Below are 18,881 nucleotides of genomic sequence, written 5' to 3'. Positions count from 1 at the left end.
GAAGCAAAAAATTCATTCAGATCAATTGGTATCAAACGCTTGGGTATGTTTTAGCTCATAATCTCATCGGATACCATCGGTGATGTAAGATCACGTCTATATGAATCTTCCATTTCAATTGCAATGAATCGAAAGGATTTGACTCTTATTGGCGCGGGGATAAGCTTATGCTGTCCGAATACGTTCATGAATAAAATTATAATACCATGCATATTATAATCGTGGATTTTATAAATATCCCATCTGAAAAAGTCCCTCCGCAGAGAGCAGACAGACCTCAAACATGATATACTTAAATATCATGAAAATCCAGGCATTTGCATGTTCACTAGGTGCATGTAGTAGCCACCTAGGAGCTTAAGAGAAAACAAACGTCAGTCGTCGTTCAAAATTTGATGTCACCCGTGAACAAATATGGAGAGTTCAAAGACTGCATCAAGAAAATTACAATGAGCCTAATAGATTTTATTTTTTTGAGTCGTTTAAATTTTACAGTCAATGAAATCATAAAAGAAATTCGGCAACGGAAATTCGCTTATCCCAGCAGGATTCGTATCAAATGAACGACCGACCAGTTTCATTCCTAGGAGAGATATATATTCCCTTATAACTCCTTTAAGATTTGATTGCGTGCGATTGAACTTCATTACACCGACGAGGAAATATTTCGATGCCTCCTTTTACTCACGACAAATGTGAAAGTAACAAAAAAAATGGAGCCGATGGTCAGTAAAATTCGAAAATTGCCTCTCATCGAAATCAATATAATGCTTTCCCATTTTCTCCAGGAAATAGGTGATTTCAAGACCAATTTGCGCCGGTGATCTAAATGGAATTATAAATCACATCAAGTGCAAGCTATGTTGTTACCTCGACAATTCACTAATATAATTATGCAGGAAGTGGTCAAATAACAGGAAGAGTCCGAAGATAAACAAATGGTCAGTTTTGTTGTCAATTTGATGGAAGATGATTCTCACGTAGGAACTTGTCATTAGGTAATTTTCCTATCTCTCGCGAATTTTTTTTTCCACTTCCTCGTAACGTTATTTCCGGCGTGATACCAAAACGTAATACGTGTATCTTGAATACACATAAGGAAAAAGTGCCAAAATACCGTCCCTCTCTAAGCAAAATCGTTAATTCTCAAAACATGTTAAGAGTTAAATTTAATTTAAAAACTGAGTAACTCAACTCATACCTAAGAATGATGCAAGTGTGATTATACTAAGTATTTTTTCTTAAAACCAAAAAAAAAAAAAAAATCAAAACAGCGCAAATTTTGTATTTTCATCAAAGACGTCCTAACTCCGTCACCCCACATTTCTCTAGTTATTATCTACATATTTATTTTCATTGGAAACTTGATTGAAACAATGTTAAGATCTCATAAAAATGTATGCAGATGAAAACATGTTTATACGTATGTTGAATAAGTTCATGTGAGTAAATAAATCACATCTAAATTATTTAGTCATCCAAACAGAAATCGTAAACAAAGTTTCGAGTTTTGTTGACGATGAACACACCTCGTGGAACCACTTGAAGCATTTCGAACGCTTTACCAGTTTTAATTTTTTTTATAGAGACACATTCCTTTGTTTTGTTTTTGGGAGGTTTTGTTGATGATGTACCAGGATAATATTTATCTTCAATGATGAGACTTTTCTTAGCTTTTGATTATAATTGTTTGTCCTTACGCTCTTAAACAATTTTCTTCTTTTCCATAGAGGATTTTAGAGATGTTTATGGGGACTTCCTGTTATCAAGAATGAAGCCGAGAAGAGTAGAAGTGATCCAAGACCTGGCATGGCCAAGGCAGAGGGCTCACTAGAGCTAAAAAGCCATAGACTGGTAAATTTTTGCTATTTGTAACTTTTTGAATCTGAAACTTTATTTTTATTGTTTTTTAAATGTTTTATTGTCATGTATGTAACTCCTTTATATACGCATAATAAAGCACCCAAAAATACCCAGCCCCTCATCCGAGGCAATGGTTAAAATTAATAATTGTCGATAGAGCCTGGGCGATGCACGGTATGAAATGAAATGTCATCAAGAATGAGGTCTCGGCTCTGGAAAAAGTTAAAGCTAGATGACTGGAGCTTTTTTGATGTCTCTTGGATCATACATTAATCGAAATGAGTCTAAGTAGTCACAGAAAAATATATCACAAGAAAAGCACATTAGGGGCCGTTCAAGTATTACGTCATCATCGATGGGGGGGGGTTTCCGATTTGCTGAGTTTTGATGACAGGGGGGTGTTTTGGTTAATGCTTACGTCATCAACCACCCTTTATGAAAATATGAGGAGGATTCAGAGCTTGCTTACGTAATACTTGAACGGCCCCTTATGAGTGTCCTAAATCCGTCACACCGGGGCGGGTTTAGGAATTAAGCTATGACAAAAATCGTGACTGCTCCTGACTAAATGACTACAGCTACACACGACTATGACGATTGCAACGCAATATTCAAGTGGTGATCTATAATTATCAGTCGCTAATTGACGAAAAAGGCGTAAACATAACTGTTCAAAGTTGATTTCACACTGTAACAAGTTATAACAAAAATTATTTTCGAAAAATTAAAGCGTAAATGAAGAGAGAGAGAGAGAGAGAGAGAGAGAGCAAAGCAACTTCGTCATTGCACGTAGTCAACTGAATGGGTCTGAAGGGTTCCTTGGCATTCTCGCAAGATAGCAGCTCTGTACATGCGAATTAGAGAGGGGTACGGATTTAAGGCAGGTGCCGGATTTCGGGCACTTACTCTTACATAGCAGATCTGTCACAAGTAAACAATTTTGTTCATGGAAATTGCTGATGCCAATAATTTCATATGTTGCACGGGATCTATTCCAGCTGAGAATATTTTATTCAGAGCAAATAAGTGCTTTAAATCAGAGCCGTCTTAGCGCTAGGGTCCATCCTGAGCCTCTTGATAGTGAAATTTAGTACTCCGACTTTTGAGAGTGTATATATTAGAAGTCCGTTATAACGGCAGTCTACGATCACAAGGAAAATTGTTGTTTTAACGGAACTTCTCGTTTCCAATTTCCTAATTACCTGTATTAGAACGTCTTTTAGAGTTTTGTTTTAATATTAATGAGAGAATAAACAGAATTCTAGTCACGAAATTGATTTTCGGGGTCTCACAGTAGTTAATTCTCCAAGATATTTCGAATAGAATTTCGTATTATCAAAGCGATTAAGTCGATCAACTGAACAATTAAAAACCACAATTATTTTATAATTGTTTCACTTCCATTGTTGTATGAACTCGATAACATTATCTCACGAATAATAATAAAATTTTTCTCAGTACGAAAGTTTCTTTATTGCCCGAAAGCACGTTTTTTCAGTCATTCGAAAAATGCATTTAAACTGCAAGTTCTGATCCTACGGTCTCTCAGTCACTAGAAAAGACAAAAGTCGAATACAATCATCACTAGGGCTCGGATTTTTATAACCTAAAAATCTTAAAGATATGTAAAAGCATTTATAACCTAAAGAAAATGGAAATATGAACTTAAAAATTAAAAATATGACTTGATAATTTTCTCTTCTTTTCAGATATTGCTTCTTATCTTATTCAGTTGAAAAATGAACAAAAAAATTGATGGAATTGCCTTTTTAATTGAAATTCTCTCACCAAATTCAGATGAAAACTACGCCTACCTTATGCACAATAACTATTCTTTATTACGTTAAAAAATCACAATGAATTTTATGTGATGCAGTTCGAAATGCTTAAAAAAATGCTATTGAGTTTCTCCCAAGAAATATTTGAAGGGACTGCTTTGCAAATGTTTTTTATTTTCTTAAATTCTGGAAAAATTAACAAATTGAGCAATATTAGAAGGCTTGTCATATAAACCAGACGCCTAGTTTCTGCAATTTCGTTGATTATTTCCCAAGCTGAAGTGCAATGTTACTACACAATGTTACTTTTTAATCGGTTCTGTACTGTAACTTTCAACATACAGTATTTAACAATGTACGCCACAGTGGTACCATCGGTTCTTCTTTTAAAACAAGCACAACTATACAGCATGTTGTACCCGGAATCTTTTTCTAGGTCAATAGAGTGTTTTTTGTGTTTTATATCCACGGTAGATTCTTTAAGCGGGGGTATGCAATCACAGAGGCAAAAATATATGGAAGTGAATGGGCCAAAAATCGGAGATTAGAAAACCATATATTATATCCAGGGCAGTGTCGCCTTAACGCATGGGACTACCCGGGAACGGTCAGGGGGGCCTCAAAACAAGTGGCCTCACAAATATTAAATGTGGTTGAAATTTCAGAGAATTTGCCAGGTAGAACATCAGAAAAATCACTTGGCCCGGGGCCTACGATGCTCTTAAGACGACCATGATCCAGGGTATAAGTAGAGCCCGGAAAATATGCAAATGGATAAGTGTATACGCAATTGCATATTTTAGCACTTCTTATAGTTCATGCATATAAACGCAAAAAATCACAGAAATTTTAGAATAAGTGCAGCAATTTTCAGCATTTTTTTATTATTAATCGGATTGTACCGATATTTTCAAGATAACTTTTATCCTTTTTATTCTTCAAGTTAATCAGATTTCTTAATTTTTTTAAGTTTTACCATTGAATTGTTCATTTTAGGGAATATTTTTAGGCATTTTTAAATGTATATTTTTGCTCTCCTAAATGGACGGTTTTTTTTGCCTATATACATACATTTTTTTAGTTCTACTGCAAATTTTTCTTTTCATTTAGCACGTTCATACTTCAGTGATTTAAATATGTATATTTTTGTTTTTTCATTTTTGTGTGTATTTTTAGGACATATTTCTGCTTTTTTAAACGAAGTGTATTTTCCCTCTTAACGAAGCATTTTTTAATGCATATTCTTTCATTTTACGTATATATTTTTATTATTCCTACACATGAGCTTCGGGGGGGGGGGGTGTATAGAAGAAATTTTTAAGGCATACTTCGACATTTTTAAAGGTTTGAATTACATTATTAAAGTTTTTATGAACTTTTTTCAGTTTTCGGAACTTTTAAATACATTTTATTTTTTCATTTTTAGTGCCATACTTCGCTATTATTATTAGAAACATTTGTTTTCCCTTTTCGCACACATTTTTGATTTCATGGCATATCTCAGCATTTTTATAAGTGCAGATTTGTTTTTAGTGCAGATTTTCAGCGTTTTTAGTGCATAGTCCAGCATTTGTAGTACACATTTTGCTGCGTTATTAGCGCACATAATCAAGGCTCTAGTTGTAAGTGTACTTGAGTGTACCACAGTCCATGGAAACATTGTATTTATCAATATTATCCCCACAAAAGAATTATAGCTTTTTAAAATTCAGGTGACACATATCCCTCCTGTAATTTACTTACCGATAATAAATTATTATTATTATATATAGACTTCAAATTCAAACGTCGATTCAAACGATAATAAAGAGACCTTTAAAAAAGAAAAGCACGCACCGCACTAAGCGTTTTTTGGCGTGTTTAAAAAAAATACGTTTGAGGATAGATACGCGTGAAGTAGCGAAAGCGTTTTCCTCCTCCTCTTGACTTTCGAATGCTGTTATTTTCTCTTAAATTGTTTAAAGCTAATAATCGAGACATTTCCCATATCGGATAAAACGACCTTGCATTGTGTTGTGTATACGCCAGTCAGTTCAGAACCGTATATTTCCTAATGATTGACGTAGTTTTTTTCTTTTTATGCCCGTGATGGGAGGCCTTACATACATACACATATTTATATACAACAAGCTGATCGCCACGGCGATTGCCACCGTGAAACACACGCGAAGTGAATTTTGCATTCCTAAACATGCTTCCTTGAATTATTAAAAAAAAACACCTTGATACAAAGCGATTATTCCAATTATATCCACTCGTAACTTTGACAAAGGCTTCGAAAAGAAATGTAAAAATAATTGGGTATATCTTTGGAGGTATGTTCGGGCTTTTAGGATGAGGATACATTCACATTATCAATATAACTTGTAATGCAGTTTGATTGAAACAAGATGACCTTTAAAATTTGAACATATTTCATTATGCGGTCAGACCCCGATTTAACGAACTTTTCGATTTAAAGATTTTTTTCTTCTGAAATTTCGGTGAAAATTGTGGTCAAACCTCTAGTTAACGAATAAGGAAGGGGCAATTTGATTTTTTTCTATAATAGCTTGGCACCTTTCGAACTCAATTTTTTTATACAGTTTCTTGACTTCTTTTATTTTTTCTTTCAATAGAAAGGGATTTGAGTAAGGGTTCTTAATGCTTTGTGTTTCGTGGATAATTTTGTGTCCACGGATCTCTAGTACCAATAAGATGAAGAAAAATGAGGGGCACGGATTCCTTTAAGAAATAATGTGTATAGCAATGTGAAAAAAACGAGTTAATTGTCTCTCATCCAAGCTCACGGACGTTTCTGAAAGTTTCACCTCGGACCTTGGAAGAAAGGCACTGAATGACTTCGGAAAAGGTACTGAAAAATACTCTTATTGCAGGGTCCACTTAAAATGGCTTTCAATGAAGGGTATATTGAAAGTGCCTTTCTCATTGACGTTTCCAATAAGAGTGATTTTCATTGAAAGAACTGCTAAAAGCGACTTCCACCATAGCTTCTATTAGAAAGCACTTCAATTGAAAAGTCAACTAAAAGTGGGCATTATTGAAGAACCTATTGAAAGTGACTCATTGAACGATCACCAGAAGGAACTTCCACTAAGAGGTCCGTTAAAAACTGCATTTTTTTTTTAAATTCACAAAAAATTAACTTTCCAAGACATATAAAACTTTATGACAGCATATACAATCAGGAAAATATGTAAAAAATTTTAAATAAATCAATGTTTATTCATATATATATATATATATATATATATATATATATACACACACACACACACACACAATTTTTATATGTAATATATACTATTTTATATATAAATACTATTTTTAATGATATTTCTATTAGAGCAAAGTGTTTCACCATGTTAAAGGTATCAACTCCCCTTGAAAAAAATTTCGTTTTCTAAAGTTTCCAAGTTTTAAAAAGTTTATATTTAAAAATAGTTTCATTGAATATAAGAGATATTCTGTGCAAGTCACTGAAAGGTCATACACTAAAAATAACTTTTTTTTAAAATGAAAACCATACACTGGAAAAGGAACGATATAAATAAACGAAGCCAAGCCCTCTCTGAATCTCGATTCTAAAAGGTGATGCAAGTACTAAGTCTAAAGAAGGTGAGATTCGAATCGAGGAAGCGAAATATTCACCACCGAGAGGATTTTGTTTCAGATTCCATTAATCAATTCTGACGGAATCGAAGAGCCTCCAGCAATTAAAGAGAAATAACAAAAAAGAATACTCAATACAAGGCGAGGAAAATCCGATTCGTTTTCTTTTTCGGCTCTTTTATTATGCATTAAAGAAAGGGTTACAGGGTGAGCTCCGGTCGGTTTAACCCACTTTTGCACAAGCGAGAGTTCGGAAACAGGTTGCGGCATCTGGGTTGTCTGCATGCTGGAACGGGATGGTTACGCGAGAACTGCCATCGGAATTAAGAAAATATAATTAATGAAGGAGAGAGAAAGAGAAGGATAAAGATGAAAAGAATCGGAAATGAATATATATTGATAGGATGGTATTGGTTGTATTGAAACGATAATGATCGATAGTGAGGAACTATAGAGAAGCGGCCTCCGTCGAGTTAAGCACGTGAAATCGATTTCGTTAAAACCATCTCATTTCGATCGTGATATCATTCGGCCGAGTCCTTGGCCAAAGACTCGATATAGCAACGAGATCTAATACTTTGTTATACAGGGTGTCCTGTAAGTCATAATTCGGCATTTTTTCTCAACAACCGTTCACCGTAAAGGTGTGATTCCAATTTAAAAAAATTTTCAAAATGTGCTCAGAAATAACCGTACACCACTTTTAGGAGTGAAAATACATTGCGTCAAAAAATAAAAAACTTTATATACGGACACCTTATCTTCAAAAACACAGAAAAAGTTTTTACCTGTCTGAGCTACTCTTCTGAGCTTAAAAAAAAAACCAAAACGTGTTTTTAACTGCAATATTCACTAAGATAGTTGAATTCAAAACTGGAGGTAAGTTGGAAAAGAACAACATAAATGAGGGAGAGGAGCGTTGCCCGTTTGTTTATGCAGCTCTTTCCCAACTTTTCTCCTATTTCTGGATCCAAATATCTCAGCGAACATTGCAGTTAAAAACATGGATTTTTTTTTGTTGCGCTCAGAAGAGACGGGCAACAACTTTCTGAGTTTTTGAGGACAGGGTATCCGTATATAAGTTTTTTTTTTTTTGTGACACACTATATTTTCACACTCAAAACTGGCACAGGGCGATTTCTGAACACATCTTGAGCATATTTTTAAATTGAAACCATACCTCTACGACGAACGGTTGATGAGATAAAGGCCGAATTAGGATTTACAGGACAACCTGTATAATATGCTCGTTCTTAGTTGTATTCTCGGCATATTCATCGAATTCTATACAGACTTTCCCAAATTGTTTGCAAAGTCGATATCTTTGCAACCGTTGACCTTTGAAACATACTTCCAAAATTCGAAAAATTTTAAATTGAAGGTTTTTTCAAAACGTTTTAAATTTCCCGGAGTCGAATAAATAAAAAATAGAAATCAACATTTTATGTACACCCTTTGTGTGCTAAAACTTCCAATCATTGAAATGTAAATTTGGGGCTCTGAGAAGTCCTTTACAAAAATCCGCATATTTTTAAATGTAATATTAACGGTGATAGTTGAGACTTTTTGAAGTTTTCACCATTTGTCGCCAATGATTGAGGGTGTGGCTCAAAAATTGTGGAACGAAACTAAATTGAAAGCTACAAAAGTTCTGTAATTGTGAAAATATATAATTGCTGTATATTTTGAATATGAAAATAAAATAGTTGAGTTCATTCTATTTGTGCACCGTACTTAAACATGGCAACTTCTGAGCCGATGAAAACTTGTCACCATAGTGATAAGTTGCGCAAAAACACAGTGATTTTATATGTTTAATTTGAAAAAATCAATTTTTTTGCAAATGGTTTTTGAGCGGTAAATTTCAGTATTAGGAAGTTTTACCACACGACGATAAACGAATTAATTTTTTTTAATGTTACGACCCGTTGTAGACGTGCTGGTCTCTGTGGCAAGACTTTTCAACGTGGGATATCAGCTCGAAGTTAGCAACCTCAGAAAACCAACTTCAGCCGACCACCAAATGAGAGTAGTTAGATCTGACTGTTCGTGTACGGTCACATTCAGTGCAAGTAAGGTCTAAGGAAATAAGTTCGTTGCTTCTGTAGTGTAATGGTCTAGCGTGCTGGTCCGGCATGCGAGAAGACGTGGGTTCGATTTCACGTGGAGGCAGTTGAGTTTTCTTTCCCGAATATGTCTTCGCATCAGTTCGGCTGTTAAAATTTTCGTATGAATAGCCGAGAGCGACATAATCTACAGAAGAAGCCATCGTGTCCGACACGAGATTCAACTTTTCCATTAAAATGCCATATATTTCCGCGTTAGCCATACACAATCTGAAACAAGTTGGGAAAAGAAAAGCATTTTGATAAAGTAAGGGCAGTTCCTCCTTATAAATGCGAAACAAAACATTTTCGGCGGCTGTAAAGTAGTGCTTAGAACACACGATAAGTTCGTGACCCAAGACACAACCTGTTCCTAAAGACCCCATCATCATCATCGTGACATAAAACGGAAGATTATTTGAAACGAGGAAATGACATGCGAGAAAGAGTTGGAGGATTATTATTGTTGTTGTTATTATTATTTATATATTTACTAGTGAAGTCGTTACATAAGAAGTAGTATTTGGGACGATCCTCGAACATAACAACACGGGACCGACTTTCAGCCAACGACCCCATAAACAAAAAATACAATAGTTTTGGGGGAAATACGTATAATTACATACATACACACACACATACACACACACACGCATCACCTTCATTTTCCTTGAACTCAATAGGGGGTGGGTATGCTACCTGCAATTCGCAGGTGTTGCTCAACAAAAGGTGCTTCAAAAATACATTAAAAGAGCCTCGACAACTTAAAAGCTATATATAGAATTCACATGAAAGATCGGGGGAAGAGAAGAAAAGAACAGGCCAATTTCGTGTTTTTCAAATAAAAGATTTACTTTTCTTAAATGAAAGGACAATCCCAAAAATAGCGAATAAAGAGACTTTATGTGGGAAAAAAAAACTGACACATTTCAATTTGCGCATCTCTTTACTCGCCCCAATACTCATACGGGGAAGAAAAACACACAAACAAAAAAGAACGATCACAAAACATTTTCCAATGCGTGTGTGTACTGCGTGATGAAAAACGGAATATTGGAAAATATCTTATTATACACAGCGTATAATATATTGAGAATTTTTTTCCACGCTGCCAATGGTTGGAAAATAGCTTTCGAATTTGAAGAGAATGATCTCTTAAAAGAACGACGACAAAATTCGAATAACAGGATAAATGCAGTAAAAGTAACGGACTTCTAGTGTATTAAAAACCTTAATTTGAAATCAGATTATTAATTTTTATTTCGTTATCAACCCCGATGCTGAGTTGTTTACTTTAAGCGCTTCGATGCCATTTTGAAGCTTTAACTGAGACTCAGTATTCTGAAAGGGTTGCTTCAACCTCGATGCTTACATGGCTATATGTATCGATTTTTTCTATTGGGGGGAGGGGGGAGGTTTAGAGATTTTTATACTTGGAATTTCAGCTGTAATGGTGAAACTGTTTTAACGTTTCTTCTAGACGCAACACTGGTACGATGTTGCAACCCTGTCGAGGATTGATTGATTGATTGATGACCGCTCACGCCCAGAACGCTGTCGAGGACAAGAATAGTTCATGCACTTATCCTCATATCGTTTTTTTTTCTCCTCACCAGCAGATCTCTTTCCTGGCATGTCATAATACTGTATGCATACACACACAATGTTCATATAGTACATGCTGTACCTGTACAGAGTTAGTGAGAAATAGTTCCCTACTTCCGAATGAGAGCTTGAGAAGTCCCTCTACTACTCCAAATGAGACAAAATTTGCACTACAGATAATTCAAATGATGTGTGTGTATGCATGCAGTGTTATGACATGCCAGGAAACATCTGCTGATGAGGAGAAAAAAAACGATATGAGGATAAGTGCATGAACTATTCTTGTCCTCGACAGGGTTGCAACATCGTACCAGTGTTGCGTCTAGTAGAAACGTTAAAACAGTTTCACATTACAGCTGAAATTCGAAATATAAAAATCTCTAAACCTCCCCCCCCCCCCCCAATAAAAAAAATCGATACATATAGCCATGTAAGCTTGACATTTGTTAAACAAAAAGAAGTACAAAATCCACCAATTCCAGCTGATGCTGGAACACACATATAAATATTGAAGACGCTTACACATAGTAAATGTTAATTATGCAACTCAATACGACCTCCTTCATTTCCAACGATGTGCTCTAATGGCGCAGGACAGTATTTGGGGCCATGATCTGGATACTTCACCAGAATTAATACATTCAATTCATACATTCATTCCAGAATCATACATTCATTGTGGAAAATATGGGTTTGGGATTTTCACGACAGTCGAAGGAGATCTTCTGGGGCCCCCAACCAGACTTGAAGTGTCAGCCAGCACAATATAGAATCCAGCATGTTGGTATACTTGAACGTATTCGCAATTCTAATTTTAGTCTCATAAACATGAGCTACACACTATGCCAATGAGAGGCTCAGACAGTATTCCGGCGGGCCACTCGTAGTAACTGTCCCGAGAGTAGCCAGGTGCTACTACTACTATTTAACCGTAGGCTACATGCACATCATACACATTCCTCTACGGAATTTCTAACGAAGTGAGACGTGTGTGTGCGTGTTGTGAATCTCATGTGAAGTTTGTTTCTGTGTAATGTTTGCATTGTGCAATGCTGCCATTTGCCACCGGTTTTTCTAACTGATTAATTAATTGCATTAATCAATCACGTGTACCCAGGTACTACTATGTAAAGTATCATATGATGGATATCGTACCTATCACCAAAAGCCAATCGCGACTCTGTGAAGAGGTGGATATTCTATTTCACAGAGGCATTGTTGTTTCTCCAACAGGAATTCCTAATATTGTTTCAACAGTCTGCACTTTAATTATGAAACAAACATGGTTCCGATTGTTGGAAAACAATGGTTGAATGGAAATTGTTGGAAAACAACAGGATGGAACGGGGGTTATAAAGGTTATAAAAGAGAACGAGAATGTTATTCTGATTTAAGTTTTAAATTTTTTCTTCTTCTTCTTCAGTTAAATTCCAATTGGGTTGGGATTTCATAAGACTGGCTGCATGCGCGACCGAGCTACCATTTGAGGCTGAACTTGCGATAATGTCGAGACATAGAGGTTGAGGCGGGCGTGGATCCTTCATAGTCGCAGGTTGCTTGTTCGCGAACCTGAACTAGAGCTAAGTGCGAGAGGTGCGGTGTGGAGATGGACTGGCTCTGCGAACTAAGTGTTGTCTACAAGCTGGAAGCGGGTCCTGCATGCTCAGTCTTATTAGTGCTGGTTGCAAAGTAAGACGATGCCTCGTCTCAGAGTAAATTGGATGCGGTAGGTTGGTTAAGGGGCAGGAGTGGGATGGCTATCTTCCTATCCTCATCACAAGTTGTTAAGTGATCTGACATAATTGACAGGATGGTGAGCGGGCAATTGTTGTCAGCCTGAAACGGCATCTCTTCCATTCTATTATGGAATGCATAGCATATATATATGAAATGCATCGGTCGGAGCAGTTGTCTTGTGCAATCAGCTAAATTTCTAATGTGGGAGGGAATTGGTCTTTAACTACAATTTTTCGGTCTCAGCCATCATTCAGCAATAATTTCTTCAGTCACCTCGCTGGGCAGTTTGACAGTTGCGGACATTGTTTTTTGTATTTGTATATAAGAGAAATGCAAGTTCTTTTCCAAAAGCATCATTTCATCACAGAAACTAGCCGAGGGAACTTACATTATTTTTCACCGAACATGAGCCGTTCTCTCAGTACCTGCACCGTTTTAAAATATTTAAATAAATCTTTGTGCATGTGGGAAAATCGGTAGTCCCTCACATTACGCATTTACGAGTAAAGCGCATTTCGCCCTTCATTTACCTCTATCCCCCTTTTTTAACTTCATTTTCTGAATACAAATATTTCAGCGAATATTATACTTAGAAAAGTAGAATTGTTTTTGTTGGCTTCAAGAGAGACAGGGCAACAACTTTTTAGTTGGGTTTTGAAGAACGGGGGAGGGGTTCGTATAAAAAATAATTATTTTTTTTAAATTTTAATAACTATACTCCCTTGCAATATGAATGCCGTATCTGAATTGCACGCGTTATTTGAATACGTTTTCTTTTTTTCTAATAGGAAATATACCTCTATGATCAACGGTTCACCAGTAATTTGCGGTGCAAGGTGAATGCATGTTGTAATCATGATTTGTATGTATGTATAATCGGACATTCCTGATGTGCATTGATAAACTGTAAGTGCTAATGCGGCCTTTATCTCATCAATCGTCCATCGTAAAGGTTTCCAATTTGAAAAATGCTCAAAACGCATTCAAAAATTACCTTGCACCAGTTTTGAAAGTGAAAATACAGTGTGTAACAAAATAAAAAAATTTAAAATTTACGGCCATTCTGTTCTCTAACTTCCAATTAGAAAGTTGTTGCCCTGTGCTATAGCGCCGATAGTCTTTACTCTTTTCCGTCTTTATTATTATTATTAAACTGGACAGGACACCCCGCATTGAATGACTGCGATAGCTATCGGCGCTATAGCACCTGTCTCTCTCTTCTTAGGCCAACGGAAAAAATTCCAAGTTTTTAAGTAAAATATTCGCTGAAATATCTAAATTCAAAAATCTGAGAAAACTCTGGAAAGGATAGCATAAATGAGGGTAAAAAAGCGCTGTCCCTTAGTTTTGGCTGTTGCTTCATAACTTTCCCCCGATTTTTGAACTTAAAATATCTTAACGAATATTGCACTTAGAACTAAACTTGTTGGCCTCAGGAGAGACAAGGCAACAACTTTCTAATGGGAAGTTAGAGGACGGGGCACCGTATAAAAATTTAAATCTTTTATTTTCTTACGCACTGTATTTTCACTCTCAAAACTGGTACAGGGTAATTTTTGAAACCTTTTTGAGCATTTTTTGAACTGGAATCATACCTTTACGACGAACGGCTGATGAGATAAAGGCTGTATTAGCACTTACAGAACACCCTGTATAACCGATATTGTATGTGTAAAACATGCAAAATATCACATGCGAACCTTCCGGAATCGTCTGTAATGGGCTGCAAATGTAGATCAACCCAAGGGCAATGTTCGGTACTTATCTATCTATACTTTGATATTCACCTTATATTTTAATTTTCCAAACTTTTTGTTCCACATCGCCCCCAATTTTTCAAACATTTTTTCTCACCCACAAACACCCCCCCCCCCCCACAAAACAGAACCATCGACGTGTTCGAATATAATGAGAGAGGACATATATCTGTTCGAACCTACACTACACCTCGTAATAATATTTTAAAAAATTACGCAGGCATTTTAGACATCCAGTAGTGAATGGGCGTGCCGTACAAACGGCCCGTAGATCCGTATAAAAGAACCGTAATGACACGGAATGGCATCAGAGAGAGAGGTATTTAGACTAATGGGGTTTCTCTAGGTATTAAAAAAAAAAGATACTACAGAAAGATCAGGGCTAATACATAACGTATGAAAATGAAATGAAAAATGAAAGTGAAAGACACATAAGTAACTATATAATGACAACCAGTCTTGGGTCCACTGCCAGAAGCGACGAACACTTCAAATGAGGGAAAGGGGAAATAACTATTGGGGCAGTAGAGAGATAAAAAGTCTTGATTGATATCGTCGCAGTGGAATCGAACACGTCTCCGAGCGTTATGGGAAGTGTTAATCAGAGATGCTGTTCTAAACGCAATCGAAAGCTGTGACCCGGCTCGGAGAGAGAGAGAGACATTCATTCATCAGCGAACCGGTGAAACTGGATCTTATTCACTTTCTTCACTATATAGTTGAAAGTAACCGATTGATAACATAGTAGTCCTATCCAAGGGTTCTATCCTTCAGCCTAACGATTTCTCGTTATCACCGATAAAAAGAAAGTTTGTGCGACCATATCCTTCATGAACGATAATGCAGATCGCGTGAAAAGGAAAATTTTGAACTACAAGTAAGACCCTCTCGTTCAGTTCGAGGGTAACTTTTTCAGCAGCAATGGCGATGCGGTCGACTTGTGCTGGTGGATGATTATTACGATTGGAAAATTTCTGCAGGTGTTTCGTCCGGGGAAAAAAAAAAATCAATAAAAAATTGTGACGGATGCTATATCTGACAAAGAACTTGTACGACTGAATTGTATATTACAATAGTGTATTACGAGGAAACTCACACATTTTAGCGAATTAAAAATTTCCAAAGTGCAGCTGCCAGAGCTTTGTTTCCAAGATGCTTAGGAAATCAAGACAGAAAAAGACAAAGTAAATTTAAAAAATTTAGTCGCAGCACTTAGTACAAATGGAAACTCATCACTGAGCAAAGAAAACTGGTTTCTTTTCAAAATTATCTAATATTTATTTACTTTTTTTATTTTGCTGCTGCAATACATATTTGAATGTAAAAAAGAGGACCAGGTCTCATTTTTTTGTTTTCAGGATAGGAAAAAACATGTTTTCTCCAATAATTCGTTTTTAGTAAAAAATTTAATTGTAGTGTCTGCAGAATAGATTTAATGAATAGATTTGATACATTTAATGATAGATACCACGAAACGACGCGTTGACGTGTCTTCTATTACACGAATCCATCAAAAACATAAAAATAGAAAAAAAAAAGGACGCATGATACCTTTTTACATTTAGTGATTCATTTAAAGAACCAATATACCCTTGTACAGGGGCGTACAACGGATAGAAATTGGGGGTGGACGGGGAGTGGTAGAGAGGGCACAAGATTTTCTTTCACAGAAATTTGAATTATCTACTTCCAGAAAACATTTTAAATTGACGGGAACAAAAAATAGAGCATAAAAGAATTTTCGGTAGATTTTTCTTTTTATAAAAATATTTTCATTTTTGATCGTCTTTGGGTGCTTTTCCCCTTCCCCATTTTAAAACGAGAAGTGTTTCGCATGGTTAAATGAAATTTACGCAAAGAATTTCTATTTATGCAATATCGCAAGCCCCAAAAAGATCGAACGCCACCAAAATTGTACGTGAAATTACAATAAATAAATAAATAAAAAATAAACAATGTTGGGAGTGCAAGATCATTGCCGCCATTCCCCAAAAATCAAAAAATTAATTGATTTTTTTTGTATTGGCTGTATATTTTCAGAATAACGCTGATTGGTCTGACGTTGCTATTCTCGAAGAATTTTAGCCCACGTTTCCTGACGTGGTGTCAAGAACAATCTTCAAGGAATAGAAAATGGTCGCTCAAATTGTCCTTGGAAAAATTACCCTTGAACTTGTCCTTTAGCCTAAGACAAGGATTTGGAAGGACAAGAAGATGGTTCACCAGGAATAATACTACAAGATGAGAAATGCCCCACATATTATATCAACAGTTTATCTGTATTCTTGAGAACCAGTTGATGAGCGTGTGCGAATAAAGAAATTTGCTGCTTTTCCCTCAGTCTTTTTCCCCAGTAAGAGTAATAGACACTGAAGTGCCAGAAAAACTGGTACGGGCCAGCATTTGCAAATAAATGAGAAATGAAACCAATCAACGTAACTCGATGCGGTCAGCAGCGGCTATATAAGACAAACCCAGCTAAGGAAGCTGTTTGATCGGTTTCCGCGGCTAAAATGGCTGGTTGTCACGATTTAAGTGACTTTGAATGTGACTTAGCAGTCGGTGCTCGTGATATGGGTGAAAGCATTTCCAAGGTGAAGATGGAATTTGGATTTTTGCGCACAACCAACGCGAAAGCGTACCGTGAATATAAAGAATCCGAAAAAACCCCCAACAAGTTTCCGGCGGAAAAGACCCTGAAGGAACGGGACCACCGATGGCTGACAAGAATCTTTTGACGAGATAGACGCGCAACACACACTGCCTCAAATCACTACTACTATTGTGCACCCACGCCGAGTTGACCTCTGGCTACGTCATGAATAATAACTATGGGCGATTCCATTTATCTTCTTTCGGTAAAAAGGTCGCAGGGAAAAGAAGCAGGTTGGTATTTTCCGTCGGCGTCTTTTGCGCTATTTTTTCCCCCCGTTTCCCCTCGTTGGGAAATGAACCCTCCCTTCGCGCGTCAAGGTCAGAGGGCGTCAAAACTCAGTACGGGCATATAATACTTAACCGTACATGCAACTCACACACATTGCTCTACGGAATTTCTAACGAATTGGTACCCGCCGGAATGTGTGTTCTGATCGTATGTGTGACACTAACGTATTTAACGTATTTATGTGATCAAAATTGTGATTGTTTCCTATTCTTTTGGTGCTGCCATCCATATTTTGATGTAAAAATGGTAAATGCTTGAATTTTTTGTATGTCAGTATCGTGTTGCAGGTTGCCTGCTCTCTGCGGAGAGACTTTTTAATTGGGAAACCGGTCGCATTCACGCCTCGAAGTTGGAAAAAATAATGCCACAAAGCACAACAGATTTCAGTGTTGATGCATCAACAAGCGTGCATGAGAACTGTACAACGGTCCTTCCTTGATATGGGCTTTCGGAGCCGAAGGCCCGCTCGAGAACATTTGATGACTTCAAGCCAAACAAAACTATGCGCCTCGCCTGGGAACGCCAGCACCACCATCGAACTGTTGACGACTGAAAACACGTTGTCTGGTCTGACGAGTCGCATTTTCAGTTATATCTGGCTGATGGACGTGTCCGATTATGGAGAAAATCTGTCATCAGGATTGGCAGGTTTTTGAAGCATGAAAGTTTTTCACGGTTCAAACTGTCACGTCAAAAACTGTCAAAAATCTTAAATATTGCTTTTCAATATAAAAATTCCAGTTGAAAATACACATTGATTGCATGTAATGTTTAAAGTCACTATGTTATACAAAGAATAAATACTTAATGTGATTGTAAAACAATTTTCTGCTCTCTACAGAATTACTTTGAACAATATATGTGTATTTTTTCATGTAAGATATACAATTTGAATAGAGCATAATATAAAAGCTGGAGGAAAAACTATGGGTCTATTTGATATTCTTCAATTCGAGATGAGCGAGGGATTCTATAGACCAGTGATTCCCAACGTGGGCGATGGCATGTTCCGGGGGCGCGGCAGTAGAAGCTACTGGTATAACATAGGATCCAATGGGCTAGTTGCGTTGAGGGGCGATGGGAGAAAAAATTTTCTGAAGGGACGATGGGACAAAAAAGGTTGGGCAACTATGCTATAGACCTTCCAAAATTTCTTCAAATGCAAAACAGATAAGTGTTGAAAAAAAGTTCTTTTACGCCACATATGCGCAATGTAGAATTCTGTTATTAAATTTTCTAGACAATAAAATCACTGATACTTAAAACGATACCCTGATTGTGCCTAACATTAGAATATAGCTAGCAATAAAATACAAAATTGTAGGACTAAAATGTCCCTTAATTTAGCAGTGCTGATTGCATATGATGCTTAAGAAAAGCTCATACAACTATTACAATAACTTATTGTAAGTGCAAAAGTAAGAATGACAAAATTGACAATAAATTTTTGACTGTTTTAATATATATATGTATACTGAGT

The 18,881-nt window shown here is 36.4% G+C and overlaps 1 protein-coding gene across 1 annotated transcript in view; it reads right to left on the bottom strand.

Annotated features, from left to right (window-relative positions):
* The window catches only part of Rab3GAP1 (RAB3 GTPase activating protein subunit 1), a 215,056-nt gene that overhangs the window by 16,628 nt on the left and 179,547 nt on the right, over positions 1 to 18,881 (bottom strand). The gene's annotated exons all lie outside the window — the stretch shown is intronic.

The sequence above is a fragment of the Pholcus phalangioides genome, unplaced genomic scaffold (assembly GCF_987345545.1).
Source record: "Pholcus phalangioides strain wild (caught in Gottingen) unplaced genomic scaffold, Ppha-v1.0 ptg000015l_1, whole genome shotgun sequence".
Taxonomy (NCBI): domain Eukaryota; kingdom Metazoa; phylum Arthropoda; class Arachnida; order Araneae; family Pholcidae; genus Pholcus; species Pholcus phalangioides.
This window is presented reverse-complemented; position numbering and strand designations above follow the sequence as displayed.